Source organism: Zalophus californianus, chromosome 1 (assembly GCF_009762305.2).
Source record: "Zalophus californianus isolate mZalCal1 chromosome 1, mZalCal1.pri.v2, whole genome shotgun sequence".
Lineage (NCBI taxonomy): Eukaryota > Metazoa > Chordata > Mammalia > Carnivora > Otariidae > Zalophus > Zalophus californianus.
The window spans coordinates 156,259,690-156,277,932 of record NC_045595.1 but is presented as its reverse complement, the minus strand read 5'-3'; the positions used below and the strand labels follow the sequence as shown (position 1 = coordinate 156,277,932).

The 18,243-nt window shown below is 33.8% G+C and overlaps 1 protein-coding gene across 10 annotated transcripts in view; it reads right to left on the bottom strand.

Annotated features, from left to right (window-relative positions):
- LOC113916432 overlaps positions 1-18,243 on the bottom strand; it is a 729,899-nt gene that overhangs the window by 583,852 nt on the left and 127,804 nt on the right. Inside the window, exon 3 of one of the 10 annotated variants that reach the window (XR_004819964.1) lies at positions 6,620-6,713. The exons of the other annotated variants lie outside the window; for them this stretch is intronic. The gene's annotated coding sequence lies outside the window, so the exon portion shown is untranslated. The remainder of the gene's footprint in view (positions 1-6,619; positions 6,714-18,243) is intronic. 10 annotated transcript variants of the gene reach the window in all.

Below are 18,243 nucleotides of genomic sequence, written 5' to 3'. Positions count from 1 at the left end.
TGATCCCAGGGTCCTGGGATCGAGTCCCGCATCGGGCTCCCTGCTAGGCGGGGAGCCTGCTTCTCCCTCTGCCTCTCTCTCTCTCTCTCTCTCCCTCTCTCTCTCTCTGACTCTCATGAATAAATAAATAAAAAAACATTAAAAAAAAACAAGCACTAAGTCTGCATCCATTTACAGATAAAGAAATTTAAGACTTAAAGAAGTTAAATTTTATATATTAAACTTTTCTCTTTCACAACTGCAAACTTCTACAACCCATTGTTTAGTCTTCCATTCAATATTCATTCTAGCAGTGGAAAACAAACAATAGGCAAGTAAGCTGTTAAAATTATAATGCCATGTAATTAGTACTATGAGTGCAAACAGTAAGGTAACAGCATTGACATGGGCAGATATTTTAAATTGGTTTGGACAAGAAAGCTTCTCAAAGGAGGTGACAATAAGAAAAAGTGTACATGAAGAGAGAGAGCATCAAAAAAGTATCTAGGGGACTAGATGGGCTATTATAAGAGGTAAACGAGTTAATATATATTACCTTGCTTTGTACAACGCACACAGCAAACAATACTCTCAATATCTATTATTTTATTATATTGCTATTATTTTATAAATAATGAATTTCCCCCACTAAATTATAAATTTGTCAAAGACATACATTTTTCTTTCCCTATGGCTCCTTAAATAGTGCCTAGCAAATATTCAATAAAAATTTACAGAACTGAAAATAGGAAGACACAATTATCAGTTCATTAATTAGAAAAAGTAAACAGACTATATGAATATGAAAAATGTCATCATATTTCATATGCCTGAGTCAATCTAACTCCTTTAAATCAATGTCACTTAATTTTTTCTGGGTTTTAAGGAAGATAAAAAAGAAAAGCATATAAAATGCCTAGAGTCAATAAGTCATAGATTAAAAAAAGTAAAAAAGAATCAGAAAAAAATAGTTATCAATATTAGGCCACTATCTTGACCATTTACATACACTGTCTGCCTCCATCAGATTAATACATTTTTCTAGCACAAGGATTCTACCACACAGGTTTCTAATTCATTTATGTATTCCTAATACATGCACAGGAACTGGTATATAGTAAACATTCAGTAAGTCTTTGTTGAACTAAATTGAACTAAAATTATCTTTAGTAGTTCTGATGCTTTATAGTTAGTTCAAATTTTTAAAAAATACATAAAACCAAAAAGGAGGTTATAACAAAAAAAATATCAAGTGTTGGTTTTTGACCCCGCAGCAAAGGATTAGAGAACAAGGTTAGTTTTCACCAAAGATTGAAATATAGATGACAGTGTGATATTGGCAGTGGAAGAGACAGATCAGTAGAACAGACCACAGGGAAGCATTACAGGTAGCATTTTCACAGCATTGAGACTAATTACATAGGAAAAGAATTTTTTTTGTTCCCTACCTCTTACCAGGCACCAAAATATAAAGCAGATTGATACATCTGAATGTAATAAGTAATCAAAGAGCTGTAAGAAAACCTATGTATATAATTTTCTGAATTCCAAGGTGAGAATGCCACATAGACAGTAGAATATAACATAAGCATAAAGATTTATCAATTTCACTACTTAAAATTAAAAATTTTTCAAAGTCAAAAAATATCTTGAATAAATATGAGGCCAACAATAAAACAAATAAATATTTTTAAAGTATATGACATCGTAGAGTTAATAATCTATAAATAAATAAATAAAACAAAGATCTCATTTTTTTCACATGAACAGGGAATTCACAATAGAAGAAACACAAGCTAAGATATATATATAAAATAATATTAATCTGTAATAGTTATCTGTAATGAATATTCTATAGAATTAATCTATACTGAAAGGAATGCAAATTAAAGTAGCCTAAATATTCCAAACAGTGAACTAGTTAAATAAATGATATGTGATATAATGTTAAGCTTTCATTAAATATGGCAAGTGAAAATTTACAAAGCATCATTAACCTTAAAAAGCAGGTTGCAAAATGTTAATAATAATTTTTATGATATGATATATACATATATAGACTATGCACAATGGGTTCTGTGAATAAATGTAGATCTGTATGTATGTGTCTATCTATGTATCAGAAAAAAACGTGTATGCATTAGAAAAAGCATGTAAGGACCTACATACTAAATTATTCCTAGCACTAATCTCAGATATTAAGATTATGGCAGATATTTTTCTTCTTGTGATTTCTTTCCAAATTTTCTACAATAAACACAAATTACTTTTTATAAACATTAAAGTCACTAAAACAAGACCTAGTCTATGTTGCAGGAAAAAGATTAGATGACATATTACTAGATTTCCTGAATGTTAAGAAAGCCAGTTGAAAAGGTCTATCTGTCCCTATTTTTGAAGGCCACCTCTATTGAAAAGAATAAATAAAAGAGGAACGAAAGAAAGAAGATGGAGCAAAAAAAGAAAAGAAAGAAAAATAAGATTTGTCAAAAACAGGAACCACCTATAATGGTATCTCTTAGATTCCTAGAAGCCAAATTTTAATCAATCACATCTTTAATTAAGATTTCAAAGAAATGCACAGCCTGGAATGTAGAAAACTTAAGAAGTTTAAAGCTATATTTATATAGTAAGCCTGCTATTTAGTATAAGAGAAAACAAATAGAACATGCATCAGTTTCAGTGATAGGACTATTATTGTTACAATTTCAAATAAATAAAAATTAAAAGCAAGCAAATGATACCTTACAACAAAATAAATAGAAACTGCTAAAGGCTATCCTCTACTGATAATTATAGAAAACAATTCTTCATTAAATAAAAATTTTAAACATGAAGTTTGACTGTATATCATCAAAATGGCAAATGAAAACCAATTTATAATCCTTAAAGAACATCAGGAAAAACCTACACATACGTGGTCAAGAGGACAAGATGCAGTCCCTCGAAGACTGGAAAAGCCTAATTCAGTTCTAGTCCATAATGGTGCTTCTTAAAATGAAGATATGCATTCTGGGTTTGGATATTACCAGAGTTTTTAAAGCGCTGGAGAATCTGATAAATTCTATGGTAGACTTCTCCAAGAATCCATTAAAGTGACCTGACCAAACCCCATAATGAAGCCATCTAAGATCAAATCAAGTTCCATTGAACCAGGCTCTGGGGCAACAACAAAAGACTATTCACTTGACTCAGTCATACTTGCTGTTAGGTATTTCAGTTTCCCCTCCAAACAGAGGGGAAAAGTTCAGAAAGATTATGTACTAAATACTTCTTTTAATCCCAAAATCCAGTCAATTTCTTTTTTTGTCACTTGTCTCTTTAAAAGTAACCCAATCCCTTTCCTCTATTATATGCAGTTTTACTCTGTTCATTTTTATTTCCCAGTAGCAGAATGCCTTAAATAAATTCTTAAAAAACCAACACACCAACAAATAAATAAATTAAAACTCAATGACTATAAAAAGTACACAGTCTAACCTGTTAATTATTAACAGGCAAACAGAATGCATTTCTCAATTATCTACTTAAACTCCTTCAACTAAAAACTTTAAAGTTTTTGAGCTTGGAATGTGTACGCTTTCTAAGAATCCATAAATCAATTATTTTAAAATATTCTTTTAGGCCATTTTAATAAAAGTAATTAAAAAAACATCAAAGTAAATGTGAATTTGAACACTGGCATAACGCATAAGAAATACAACATACTTTTAAATTTCAGAGGTCAGTAAAATTCCCTTCTTTCCAATTGTCCCTTATCCTCTTTTGAGATACTTTATTCCACAACACATTTGGACAGAATGAGTAGAAATACTCTCTACTAAATTATATTAATGAGATGGATATAATAATGGTTTTGGAACATTTATATAATGTTCTTATTCCTAAGCATATCATAAGAAATATACAATTACAAAACTATGGAAAATGTTAATAATCCCAAAAGTAGAAGGACAGAAAGAAAAGAATTAACAGTAAATAAAATTCATCATTTTCTCTGGATGAAATACTAGCTCAGCTAATATATTGAATAATGACTGCTGCTTGACACAAGTAAATATCGATTACCTGGAATGCTGGTTAATTAAATTCTGGTTAGCTAAGGGTTCACCAGAGGCAATAAAGTTTTTGCCTTGATTCTTTTAACTAAAAACCTAAGATATACTAGCAGATTTTCCTGCCTTGGTAAATAGGGTTTTATAATTATATCTTCATTAAAGATGAAAAATTTATAACCATAGAGGATGGTTTTTAATCTTTTGGGGGGTCATAAATGACCTTCCTCTAGGAACTCAACTGCCTCGAAGTTGATGCTTTGCTAAGAACAAAAGGCAACCTTAGCTTAACATTATTCTGCCCCCTCCCTGCCCCAGGATCCTGTAAGTCTACTTCAACATACAAAACATAAACAAGTTTCCTTTGGAAATTTCCTTTCTCTCTACCCCACCCCACCCCACTCCAAGATACATGTTGGCAATCTTCCTCCAAGCACATGGCCCACCGATACACATCTGAAGGGTCTCATGACTAAGGTTTTACTAGACAGTAATAAATGACCTTTTCCGAACAAGAGCTAGCCCCCTCAAGGTCCTGGAAACCTTGCTTCCAAAATTCCTTAGAGACTTAGGCCATCCCTAACCCCCTCCCAACCTGGAAGTGTATTAATCACCACTGGTCACAACCCCAGCACAGCTCCTTCTGTCCCGGGTCCTGTCCCTGTGCTTTAAAAGAAATCACCTTTTTGCACTAAAGATGTCTCAAGAATTCTTTCTTGAAAGTACAACCCGAACCCCAGCATTTTCACACCACAGGGACCAACCACAAGATCCTTTGCCTTCCAATTTTACAAAATTGTAAATGCACAGACATTGAGGATTATACTGACAACACAGTCATCCCAGGCATAACAAGGATGTTTAAAGTTGCTTTTTGAAGACATCTCTAATAATGAAGTATTTTCTTATGATTTGTTTCCTTTCTTCTAAAAGGGCAGTGTAAAAACAACTATGCTTAATTTAGTCTTGGTTAAAGGTTAAGCATGTTTCCTTTTAGGATAATTGCACTACCAGAGAGAGTTTGAGCTTTAAAACAAAATAGTGCTGTTTTCAAATCATTCCACATTCTAGAAGCCGCAACAATTTTCTTACACTTTTGTAACTCTTAGAGGAGTCAGGGTCAGAGAGAAAGCTCTTCAATGTTCACCTTTACTTCTAAAGATTATCAGATAATCGCAAATATATATATAAAAATTCCCTGTATTCAGGTTTTATTCTAAGTATTCTAAATACTTTTATGTGTATTTGCTCATTTAAACCTCACAAAAACTAGGAGGTGGGTAGCTAGATATCAGATGTCATTATTCTCATCTTATTGATATGTAAACTGAGGCATGGAGAGATGACCGTGATTCCCCAAGGATCGCCCCTCTACGGAATGGTAGAACCAGGATTCACACCTAGTCAATCAGGCCAGAGGCTACACTTCTACAAACAATATTACATTTTCAGTTTCCGTCATGAGCTGATGGTTTCTTTCATGTGGTTCCACATGTAACACAAGTCCACCTCTTCACTACTATGCAAGACACATTCATACTGTTTTTCCCAGACATACACATTTGGGGAGTTGTTTGTAAGTTGCTGACAAAACTGGTACCACCTCTGTGTAGCTGGCACTTATATACCATTGTTAATTTCCCAGAATCAAATGCCCAGATGAAAAAATAAGGCACCACTATCTCAGTAAATGCAGAACCCTACAATAAAAGCTGACCCTCCATTTCCTTTTTGAAAATAGTTCTGGTGAGATACAAGATCGAACGATTATATAGTCTATGGGCCAACCAAGACAACAGGATAAATGGCCCATATTGTCACAATAACAGTTCACAAAGGTGAGGGCCCCCAAGTTGCTTCTGTGGCTAAAGCTGCAACATGAAAATTTTCTTGGTGTATCCTTCTCACAGAGGGATTGCGTGCTCCCAGAGATAGCAACAAATTTGTATCTCATTTGCTTTCAGTGCATCAACCTTAGTATTTTCAGTGTACCATATGAGCAAAGGCTGGAAAGAAAGATAGAGAGAGGGATGGAGAGGGAGGGAGGGAAGAAAGAAAAGAAAAAAGGAAAGGAAAGGAAAGGAAAGGAAAGAAAAAAGAAAAGAAAAGAAAAGAAAAGAAAAGAAAAGAAAAGAAAAGAAAAAAGAGAAGAGAAGAAAAGAAAAGAAAGAAACAAAAACAAGCCAGGGGAGGGGAGGGAGGGAGGGAGGAAAGAAAGAAGGAAGGAAGGAGGGAAGGAAGGAAGGAAGGAAGGAAGGGAGGGAGGGAGGGAGGGAGGGAGGGAGGAAGGAAGGAAGGAAGGAAGGAAGGAAGGAAGGAAGGAAGGAAGGAAGAAGAAAAAAGAGCTTTTTTATAGTTTGTACAGAAAAGTTTTCAGTTATAAATTTGTTCCATCTAATTTTTACTGAATTACTTGCTACATATAAATGCAATCAAGCAGATACCAGTAAGATACAAATATAAAAGGGCAAAATAAGGCCGAATGTTCAGAGTCCTGAAAATGGTTAAAGATCAGATAAACAGGAAAGAAAGCTGGGCAAGGGCAAACAGGAATATAGATGCAAAAATGCGTAACAAGAAAGAACCTTGGTAACTGAGGCAGCTTTTCTTCATTAGATCCAGGGACTTTTAATGAAGTAATTGATTCCAATGCAGCCAAGCCAGGCTGGGAATGAAAACCTGGTTAAAATAAAAAAGTATATCTGGAATAAAATACCATCCTCAGCTCCTTTTGTCTCTAATTCATCCTACATACCATAATAAAACAAATATTTGGAAATCATCTAGCTATTACCTTATTCCCTATACTGATTCCCAATCACTTACACTATCAAATCCAATGTGTTTGGTTTACAAAGTCCTCCATAATCTGGTTCCATTGTGTAGCCTCTCTTCCAATTAATGCAGAAATTGTACCCTCCAATCCAATCAGATTAAACCAATATACATTGATTCAGCAAACATTTATTCAGGCCTATAATATGTTAAGGAGCATTCATGTAATTGAAATCTACATGGTCTTGGAGCCAAAGAACCAATGCTAATCTCCAATTTCTCCAAAACTCTATCTCAATGCTTTCCCTTCTCACTCTTCTCCTATTCCTATCCAAATACCTATGCATGCTCTTCCTTTGGATTCAACAAAAATTGATTCAGATATAATCAGTTCAATTGCTCTCATTTTAGCTCAGACACTTACATTTCAGTTTTGAAAATATGATCATTTAGATACCTAAAAATATATACAGAGGGCTAACCTTATGTGCTGTTCCCACTAACCCTCTCACACAAACACAAAACATGGTGGATCTTAAATTAACACAACACACACACACACACACACAAACTCTTACTAGGATCCACATTTGTCTTCTTCTATTCCTTTATCAGGCCACACTTGTTGGGGGCTTTCAAACTGGTTCTTCTAAGGCGCTTCTCCCAGATCATTTCATGATGGCTTCCCCTTCTCATCATTTAATCTCAGCTCAAATGGTACCTCATTACTCTTTATCCTGATACCCACACTTTCTGCCCCAAGTCACTCTTTATTCTACTACCAGCTTTCTTTTTGTCACAGGATATCACTCTCTGCAATCATTTTTTTTATTTATTAACTCATTCACTGTCTATCTTCCTACGTTAGGGATCCTATCAGTATAGCTACATATAATTCAGTGCCAAATTGCTTGCCCCTAGGCATTATGCCTGGCATATAGTAAGCACTCAAATATCTGAAAAATAAATACATACAAAAATAGTCATTAATATTCAATCCATAAATATTTATCAAGCATTTACAGTGAACAAGATGATTATTTTTAAAGTTAAATCCCAGGCTGAGAAATGTTCTGCCCCTAACATAATTACATTTGGGAGAAAGATCCAAGATAAATTTGGTGACACTTAGAGAGTTCTTTTTTTTTTTTTTTAAGATTTTGAGAGAGAGAGAGCACAAATGGGGGGAGGAGCAGAAGGAGAGGGAGAAGCAGACTCCCCATCTAGCATGGAGCCCGATGCAGGGCTAGATCCCAGGACCCTGAGATCATGACCTGAGCTGAAGGCAGATGGCAGACGCTTAACTGACTGAGCCACCCAGGTGTCCCCACTTAGAGAGTTCTAAACAAAATAAATTACCAGAGAATTACACCTAACCTGTCTTGATACTTAGACTAACATCATTGTTTTTCTCAACCACAGTTCCCTTCATATTCCCCCATTAAACCTATTGATACATCATCATCAACTTTTATGTCAAGAATGGTTGAATGAAACTGAATGAAGGAGTGACAGTGTCACATATCTCATTTTGGATATTTATTGCTGAAATGGATGAGTCAGTACCCATGAAACACGGAAGAGTCAGGATACAACTAAGAGTAGTAACGGACAGATTCACTACCTCCTTCATAAAGTGTACAAACATGTTCAGATTTGACAATTCTAAATGCTTCTAAAGGTTAAAAAAATCATTCATTTAAACTAGGGATCAGAAAACTTTCTGTAAAAGGTCAAATGAGAAATATTTTAGGCTTTGTAGGTCATACAGTTTCTGTCTCAATTTCTCAACTGTGCTATCATCTCATGAAAGCAGCCATAGGCAATAAACACACAAACAAATCAGCATGCCTATATTTCAATAAAACTTTACTTACAAAAACTGTAGGATCATCAGGGAAATGCAAAGCAAAACCAAATCACCTCACACCTGTTAGAATGGCTATTTTCAAAAAGACAAGAAATAAGAAGGGTTGGTGAGGATGTGGAGAAAAAGAAACCTTTGTTCGCTGTTGGTGGGAATGTAAATTGGTGCAGCCACTATAGAAAACAATATAGAGGTTCCTCAAAAAATTAAAAATAGAATTACCATATGATCCAGCATTTCCACTTCTGAGTATACACCAAAGGAAATGAAATCCCTATCTCAATAAGATCTTTGCACCCCCCCCAATGTTTACTGTAGCATTATTTACAATAGCTAAGACATGGAAATAATGTAACTGTTGATAGATGGATGAATGCATTAAAAAAAAGTGACATGTATATACAACAGACTATTATTCAGCCATCAAAAAGAAGGAAATTCTGCTCTTTGCAACAACATGGATAGATCTTGAGGACATTATAAGGTAAGTGAAATGAGTCAGACAGAGAAAGACAAATACTGTCTGAGCTTACATCTAATGGAATCTACAGAATCTTAACAAATAAGCAAACAAATAAAAGAACTGAACCCATAGATACAAAGAACAGATTAGTAGTTGCCAGGGTGCAAGGGAGGGGTGGAGAAGGGGGTTGGGTTGTATGTGAAATGGGTGAAGGTGGTCTAAAGGTACTAACTTCTAGTCATAAAATAAATAAGCCCTAGGGATGTAATGTACATCATGGTGACTATATTTAAAAATCTTATACTGTATATTTGAAAGTGGCTAAGAGAGTAGATCTTAAAAGTTCTTACCACACACACAATATTGTAACTATGTGTGGTGATGGATGTTAACTAGATTTACTGGTGGTGATCAAATCATGTTGTATACCTGAAACTAACATATTGTTATATATTAATTATATCTCAATTAAAAAAAAACAGTAGGACAGATTTGTTGACTTCTGGTCTAAACTCATCAGTAAAGCCTAAAGAATGGAGAGATTTAGCAACAAAATTTAATTATAAGGGGTATTATGAGGACTTGTATTAGAAGCTCTTTTTGTGAGATATACAAGTTGCTTTTACATGAATTATAATACTTTTTGGGGGGATTGATGGGAATTACAGGGGACCCAAGCCCCTCTGGTCACCCTTGTCCCTGCCACCTATTCCCACAATGAATTTAGGCATTTTCTTGGCATGACATTTTGGCCTTATGTAGAATCATCATCTTTCCATAAATATCCAATCCATCATATTATTTGTATCCTAACATTAAAATTATTTTTGAAAAGCCACAATAAATACTTGGTTGAAGTTTAAAAAATACATTCCCTTTATCCATGCTAATTTTGCAATTCTATTTTAAACAACTATTAATTTTGTCAGGCATGATTTGTTTGTAATAAACTCATTTTGTTCGTTGCTCATGATTCCTTTGTCTTCAAGATGTTTACTGATTCCTCTTCCAGTGTTTTATTGAAAATGTTGTCAGGCCATTTCAAGTTAGATTTTCATTACATCTATTATAAGAACTGTTTCTTCCTCAAGTTTTTTTAGGTCTTCTAAATTTCTCAAGTAAAACACACCTTCATATATCCAAAGTACTAAATACCCTTTTACTTGATGATGATTGATAACTATTTTCAAAAGGCATTCTAAAACTCATTTTATGCTTCTCAAAATTATATTCCAACACCAAAATAGCTACACAATTAAACTAAAATTTGGTGTGTAAAGATTCTAAATGATAGTATGTTGATCCACATTGTCATGAGATAACATTTATTAATCAGTAGCACTATCATTTTCTATTTTCTACTTTACAGTTGTTATAATAAATTCTACTGCCAATCAGCTTTCATTAAGTTATCAGCCCTTCTATTTGTGATAACCAATACTCTACCTTTCTGCCATCCATTTCCACTTTATCTTTTCTGGCTACATAAATCTCTAGAGCCTATGGTGTCAAAATATTTTTTTAGTTTCAACCAGACATCTGTAAAAATGTGAAAGCTATAACATTTAAACGTAAAGTTTGCTCTTAAGTTACATCACATGTCACATAACCACAAATTTTCAAATAAAATGAGAAAATATTAAGATTTTAGATAATATAAAAACTGCTTCAGTTGGATTCACTATTCAATAAATGAAAACACTTGAGAATTCTAGTAAAAGTAAACCTTGAGATAGTTGAAATATCCATTCTAAATAATGGGAACATTTAGGTAATTGTCTGTACAAAACAAGGATCAGACTTTTTGAGGTCATAAAAAGCTTGATCTTCCCAGGTAAGATAAATGCAGAAAGCTTACCACTAAATTACACAATAGGGATAAGATTGTTGAATCTATCTGCAAAATAACATTTTCAAAAGCTTCATAAAGTAACTGATTCATTAAAGATATAACTGAAGATTCTTTCTCTTTTCTGATATGAAAGATCACAAAATATTGCAATATTTGCAAAAGAGGATGAAGTGCTCATGTCTCACTTGTGAGACATGAATACCTCCTTTATTACCTATGTTCTTGCTATATATTGAGAATGTTGAAGAAAAGCAGTTCCAAAAGAACACAGGTTTGCTGATCCTGGGTTCCTGTTAATATTACGTGATAGAACAGAAGCTTTCACATACAATCAGGATGATAGCTACTTGCTCTGTACTCAGAGGGACTAATTCTCCCCTACTGACATGAACACAGCACAAATCACAAAGTACCAAAATTGAGTCTAAGTGCAAACCTCTCAACTTCACTCATGTATCAGCAAAAAGAACCAGTTTAGCTACATAGGAAAAGATGTCAGGTCCAAGGAGTTGAAAGGGAGGGCAGACTGGCATTGGGATAATTTATCTGCCTCTACTACAGTTCATCTGCCTCAGTGAAAAGAATTAATCCAACCTTGCCAAAGATTTGTCTTGTTTAACTACAAGCTATCTTACTGTATTCTAACCCACTTCCCATCTCCTCCCTAGCTCTCCTCTTCTCCTCAACTATTGTTTTCTTTGGAACAGTCTCTCTTCCCACTTAAACCCTTTAACTTCTCTCTTTTTCTCCCTCTTCCTCCCTCCCACCACACACACACACACACACACACACAAACACACACACGCACGCACACACAGAAATACACACTGCATGATGTGAACTGTTAAAGGATATTTTCTTTGGAAAAAATCACATATGATTATGGATATGACAGCACAGAAGGATGTCATCCAGTGAAGAAATAGGGCAACATGATCCAAATCAAGTGCTAGATACATTAGTGTACCTACTATGCATCTTCTATAAGGGGATTACCATGCTATAAACAAACTTGACAAAGATTCACATAAAGATCCTAACGGACCTATCAGAAGTCAGGCTACTATGAAATGCTATTAATTGCAGTAAATATTCTACTAATGTGATTGTATGTCTCTTTCACTTCAAATACACAGATATTTAGGATAATTTAGGATGATTAAAAATTGAGCCAAGTTAGAATAAAAGACAGAAAGGAACATCTCTGAGTGTCAGAAAAAAAGAATTCAAAGCCAGAGCTAAGGGGGGAGGAAAGGGGAAAGCCTTGTTGGACCCTAGGGCATCATATTCACATATATCCAGATATTTAGGATGATATATGGAATATTAACACCAATGTGTGGACAACAGACAGGACCTAAAGCCAAAGAGAGGCATGGAGGAACAACTGAGACATGCTTAATAATGGATGCCCAATCCATCAGATTAGGAGTAGAAAAAAATCTACAGACTAGCATGGAGAAGCAATAAAAAACACTTGAATTCCTCGTAGGGCTCTAGGTGGTAAAAAGTCACATGAAAGAAATGTGAAACCCAGATATGTTCCATGGGCACCTTAGGAATCAGCATTTACACTCTATTTTTAGAACATAAAATCAAAGCTTAAAAATTAACACAAAAAGTATCTGGATTTCTTTAGACTCTTATGGACACAGATCTAGGGTGACAGGTTAGAAGGGAATGCTAAAACACTGCAAGGAGCTACAGAACTCTCGTGTGACAACCTCCTTCAACTAAAAAGAAGATCACCATAATATCAGAAACAGCTCTTCTTGTTAATTCAGTCAACAACTATATATTAAATGCCTGTTGAAGGCAAGTATGATTTTAGACCCAGAAGATACAGTAGTGAATAGAACATCATTCCTGTCTTTATCAAGTTTATGTTCTAGTAAGGGAGACAATGAATATAAAATATAAAATATAAGGTCCTGTACTGATAAATGCCAAAAATAAAAAGCAGGATAAAGGAAAAGAGAGCAAAGTTGTGAAGAAGCAGTTATTTTAGATAGAATGCTGACAAAAATGCATTCTAACATGACATTCCTGCAGAACTTTGCAGAAAGAAAAAGAGTGAATCATGATGCAGAAGATACTTCCGGAGATGAGGCAAAAAAAAAATTAGTAGTAGATGTGTAGAAACATTTCCCCTCGAGGACTGCATATTCTTGCCAAACTAACATGTAATATTTATAAAATTCAACGATTACTGATCCATAAAAGAAGTTTCAACAAACACCAAAGAATTCATATCATACAAAGCATGTTATCTGACTACAGTCCAGTAATATCAGGAATTAAGGCCAAAAAGCCAGTTTAAAAATCCCTATATATTTGGAAACTAAAAAACACATTTATAAATATTCTATGAGTCAAAAAATCATAATAAAAAATTAAATATTTAAAACTAAACAACAATAAAGACACTACATATCAAAACCTGTGGGATGCAGCTAAAGTGGTACTTAGAAAATCTATGACTTTAAATGCATATATTACATGTTAAAAAGTTGTAAAATTAATTAGTTAAGGATCTAACTTAGCAAGTTAAAAAATAGCAGAATAAAACCAAATAAAGAAGGAAATAAATGATAAAGATTGTAACAAAAATTAATATTTTTGTTACACAGAACTTATATACAATAGAGAGTGAAAATGGGTTCTTTAAAAAGCCAAAACTGGTTCTTTAAAAAAACAGTAAAATATTGGTTTAAACCATGTGAAACTGTCAAAATTCAACCTAATAATACAATCTATACTGATGAAAATATTATTAATCATTAAATATTATGCAAGAAAAAGTCACTAATTAAACTTAAGGAATGAACAGAATGTATCTCTAAAGATAAAGGAAACATTAAAATATTATGAGAGAATATACTAAACAAGGAAAGGGCAATCTACTTACAAAGTGAAATCAAATGGGCAATTTCCCAGAAAAGTGCAACATAACAAAATCAATACAATAAGAAATATAAAGCCTGAGTAACTTTATGATCAATAATTGATAGCAAAATTGACACAAAAAAAGAGAACGCAAGAAAGGAAATGTATATGCTAATCTCACTTAAGAACTTAGATGAAAAAATTCTAAAGGAAATAGCAAACTAAATGTGCAAAATGCATGTGCATTTGTGTACATATACACATAAAGACATAACAATTATAGAATATTTATCCCAGGAATGTAAGAATTGCCAACATCAGAAAATATGAATACAAAAACACTAATTCAAAAAGATATATGCACTTCTGTATTCACTGCAGCATTATTTACAATAGCCAATATATGGAAAGAACCTAAGTGTTCCATCAATGGAGGAATGGATAAAGATGTGGTGTATATACACAATGGAATACTACTCGGCCATAAAAAAGAAGGAAATCTTGCCATTTGTGACAACACAGATAGACCTGGAGGGTATTATACTAAGTAAAATAAGTCAGATGGAGAAAGACAAATACCATATGATTTCAACTTACACGCAGAATCTACAAAACAAAACAAACAAAACAAAACAGAAGTTTATAATACAGAGAACAGATTGGTGGCTATCAGAGGGGAAGGGGTTGTGCAAAATGCGTCAAGGGGCTCAATTTTATGGTGATGGGTAGTAACTAGACTTATCATGGTGATGACTTTGGAGTGTATATAGATATCAAATTATAATATTGTACACCTGAAACTTATATAATCTTATATACCAATTTTGCCTCAAAAAAAAGGAAATACATTTAGTGATACACACCATATTCAGAGATTAAATGAGAAAAACCATCATTCTCTCAATATAAACAAAAAAACTCCAAACATTATAAACATGGATAAAGACATGAAATAGACTAAGAGAAGATATTTGCAACATATATAACCAGTGAAGCATTTCTATTCAGAATATATAACAAGCTGCAACAAATCAATAAAGAAATAAGCATTATAACTTTAAGGTTAAAAACTGCTGAGAGAATAAAATTGGAAAAATCAGAGAAAATAACACCTGATTGGCCCATAAGAATATGATGAGAAGCTCAACTCTATAAGAAAGATAAAATTAAAGTAGCAAATAGATACACTACTCCTATCTTCTTATCAAAAGTTTAAAAGTCTATCAATATCTATTATTGGAAAAAGTATGGAGAAGGGGAACTCAGAAAAATTTGGAGACTAATTTTCCATTACCTTGTAAAGTTAAAAATGTATATTCTCCAAACCCAGCAATTCAAATACAGAAATTCTCTCACATTTACACACGGAGATATTTACAAAGATATTCACTGTGAAATTGACTGTAATAGAAAAAAAAGAAGAAAGAAAAAAGGAAAGAAGGAAGGAGGAAAATGAAGAAAAGAGTGAAGTGAAGTGAGAGGGATGAATGGGATGGGAAGGGAAACACTTAAATGCGCACCAGCAGGAAATAAATAGATAAATTGTGGCTCAGTCACACAATGGAATAACACACAGCACTATATACAGAGGCTAAAATGCCTTGGGCCCATACATACCAAAACAGATAATCATGAACATAATGTTAAGTGAAACCAAAATATGTTGCAGAATGACCCAGTATTTCTTAGTTCACAAGAGCCCTCAGTGTCTCATTATTATTTTTTAACAGAGCCCTTAGTGTCCTAGTAATGTTTTCTCAGCAAACTTAGCCTAAAAATATACCTAACAGAACCATTTATTTTGTAGTTTAGTTCTAAACAGCTCAATAAGTATTTATGTTCCAGACACTTAGTGGTCATACAAAAAAATAATAAACACAAATTGCAAGGAAAATATTTTAATTCAATACTTACATAACCATCCTTAAATTAGTTATTATTGGGATGTGTGTGCCTGTTGAGCACTTCACAACTTCTCAAACCTTGAAATCAGATTGGACACTGCCACCTTTTTTCCCTGTTGTGTACTGATTTTCACACAATCTTCATACTGCTTTCTATGACAGCACTTACCAAAAAACCAGCTTCTCAAAGACATAACGCTATCAAGAAGAATGTGCTGAAATTAAAATGTTGAAATTGTGAACTACCTCAAGCACTATAGTGGCTGATGTGGTGTCTGAAAGATGTTGAATACTGCAATGTTTCTCTTGAAATTTTAAAATATCTCACAGCACACCTGTAAGTTCACTGTGGCACTCTGGGAGCACCTTGGTATCTATACTGGAAACCATGACATTGGAAACCATGAGGTATAATGTATGTAAATGTTTTTTGGTATCCAAAACTACCCTAAATTTTCATGGGGTCACACAGGCAAAATTACAATATATAAATAGTAAAAAAATATGGACTGAAACTATATATATAAACCTCAGGAGACGAGTTGCCTCTGGGTACAAAAATGGGGAAATGTAAACAGGAGGGGATTTCAACTATTTCTGTAATGATTAATTTCTGTAAAAGTTTTCTTAAGCAAATACGGTAAATGCTAACGTTTTTTAAATGAGTGTTGGTATTTGGTATTTATATTAATTCTGTGCTTTATTATATTTTTGAAATGGTTCATAAAAGAAAATAAGAAATGACAAGCATTGTTAAGTTTTCAAAGACTTTATATAAGCAGCTACTTTTTGCATACCATTCTAAATCCCAGGACATCTGGTTACTGTTAGACCTGCTTTTCCAGTTTCCATTTAGAATCATTAAACTATCCACTGGTAGTAGTCTAACATTTAAAGAAAAAAAAATCAGTGCAAAGACCTCTATTTTCTAAGCTTCACCCTAAGTCACAAATGTTGTTTTTATTTAATAACTTTGGGAAAACTCTCAGCAGAAATGGGATATAAGCATTTTTATCCCCTTCCTTCAAAATATAATTATTTGCTCATTTTCCTTTACTGCAGATAATGTCACACGTTATAGAAATATAACACTTACTCATTTAGTACTATCACAAACCCCACAGATGTCTGACCTATTGCAAGATATACACCTATTCCCAACCTTAGTTTTAATCTGTTTATTTTTCAGGATACCAGCAAATTCAGAAGTGCAACTGTAGTGAATCAACTGAGGCTTTATGGTTATGTTGGGTGTACATCAAGTTTTTGTTAGTTGCAATTCCCCACATTCATCTTCCCTTTGCCTACTCCCAGCCCCAATATTTTTTTTAAATTATTATTACTCCTTAGAAGCGGGAAACTACAGATATTGTGGGAGTGTTGGGAATGTTGACAGATTTCAGAATTTCTGTGTATCAATCAAGGCCTTATGATCAATAACATCAGCTATAAAAGACAGCAATTAACCCATGTTCACTAGCCAGACCACACAGACTGTGTCTTACTCTAGACAGTCCACTTTGATAAGGACATGGTCATATCAAAAAGCCTATAAAGAAAAACGTGGAGGGATGCTGGGTAGCTCAGTCCATTAAGTGTCTGCCTTCAGCTCAGGTCAAGATCCCAGAGTCCTGGGATCGAGCCCCACATCGGGCTCTCTGCTGAGCAGGGAACTTCTCCCTCTGCCTGCTGCTCCCCCTGCTTGTGCATGTTCTCTCTCTCTGACAAATAAATAAAATCTTAAAAAAAAAAAAAAGGAAAGAAAAACATGGAAAATGGTGAGAAGTCCTGAAATAGTGCGGGCAGTTGAAACAATTAGGGAGAGTTGGCTTGAAAAAGAGAAGACAGAGAGAGAAATCTCCAGCATCAACATATTCTTAGAGTATTATGTAGAGGAGCAGTTAGTTATAAAATCACTGTAATATTATACCCTGGATCTCCAGGAATGACTGCTGGGACAACACTGCGGAATCTTCGGGGTGGTGAACATGTTCTAGAATTAGATTGTGGTGATGTTTACACAACTTTCTGAACACACTAAAAGCCACCAAATTAAACACTTTAAATGGGTGAAATTTTATGATATGTGAATTGTATGTTAATGTTTCAAAACGGTATCTATTAAACTTAGTAATATAGATAGTATAATCAAAAGAATAAGTGAGAAGTCAAGAAACAAAAACAAAAACAATGGTTTCAAAATGGGAGAAAGAAATAGGGTAACAGCTCTTCTTTCAATACTAGCAGTATTGAAGAGACTACTTACGTCTACATTTAAGTGAACTAGCTTAAACTTTCATCTTATGTGTTCCCAACCTTTGATGATTACTAGGAAGAAATGATGTGTAGAGCTTCCCTCTCTAATCCCGATATCATTTCCCACAGATCAAAAAACCACAGGAACTTATATTCCAAAATATTACCAGTGTTGTAGAATTCTGAAAAAAAGTACTCTTCAGTGT